This window comes from Galeopterus variegatus, unplaced genomic scaffold, assembly GCF_000696425.1.
Source record: "Galeopterus variegatus unplaced genomic scaffold, G_variegatus-3.0.2 Scaffold1292, whole genome shotgun sequence".
NCBI classification, from domain to species: domain Eukaryota; kingdom Metazoa; phylum Chordata; class Mammalia; order Dermoptera; family Cynocephalidae; genus Galeopterus; species Galeopterus variegatus.
This window is the reverse complement of record NW_007727403.1, coordinates 45,447-46,485: the sequence shown is the minus strand read 5'-3', so window position 1 is coordinate 46,485 and position 1,039 is coordinate 45,447. Positions and strand designations below refer to the sequence as shown.

The following is a 1,039-nucleotide window of genomic DNA, read 5'->3' as shown; positions in this document are numbered from 1 at the left end:
TCCTTTTTCTCCACAACCTTGCCAGCATTTACGTTCAGAGTCTTTTGGATTTTAGCCATCCTAACTGGGGTGAGATGGTATCTCAGTGTAGTTTTGATTTGCATTTCCCGGATGCTGAGTGATGTTGAGCAATTTTTCATATGTTTGTTGGCCATTTGTATATCTTCCTTAGAGAAATGCCTACTTAGCTCTTCTGCCCATTTTTTAAGTGGGTTGCTTGTTTTTTTCTTGTAAAGTTGTTTGAGTTCCTTGTATATTCTGGATATTAATCCTTTGTCAGATGTATATTTTGCAAATATCTTCTTCCACTCTGTTGGTTGTCTTTTAACTCTGTTAATTGTTTCTTTTGCTGTGCAGAAGCTTTTTAGTTTGATATAATCCCATTTGCTTATTTTTTCCTTTGGTTACCTGTGCTTTTGAGGTTGTATTCATGAAGTCTGTGCCCAGTCCTAGTGCCTGAAGTGCTTCTCCTATGTTTTCTTTAAGAAGTTTTATTATTTCAGGATGTATATTTAATTCTTTAATCCACTTTGAGTTGATTTTAGTATACGGTGAGAGGTATGGGTCTAGTTTCATTCTCCTGCATATGGATATCCAGTTATCCTCAGCACCATTTGCTGAAGAAGCAGTCTCTTCCCCAGTGTGTAGACTTGGTGCCTTTGTCAAAGATCAGATGGCTGTAGGTGTATGGGTTGATTTCTGGGTTTTCTATTATTCCATTGATCAGTGTGTCTGTGTTTATGCCAGTACCATGCTGTTTTGGTAATTATAGCTTTGTAGTATAAAGTCAGGTAGTGTTATGCCTCCAGCTTTATTTTATTTTATTTTTTGCTCAGAATTACTTTGGCTATGCGTGGTCTTTTGTTTTTCCACATAAACACTTTGCTGAAATCATTTATCAACTCCAAGAGTTTTTTTGTAGAGGCTTTCAGCTGTTCGATGTATAGAATCATATCATCCACAAACAGGGACAGTTTGACTTCATCTTTTCCAATCTGGATGCCCTTTATTTCCTTCTCTTCTCTGATTGCTCTGGCTA

The 1,039-nt window shown here is 37.0% G+C and overlaps 1 protein-coding gene across 1 annotated transcript in view; it reads left to right on the top strand.

Annotated features, from left to right (window-relative positions):
* BRIP1 (BRCA1 interacting protein C-terminal helicase 1) overlaps window positions 1-1,039 on the top strand; it is a 165,200-nt gene that overhangs the window by 148,420 nt on the left and 15,741 nt on the right. The window lies entirely within an intron of this gene.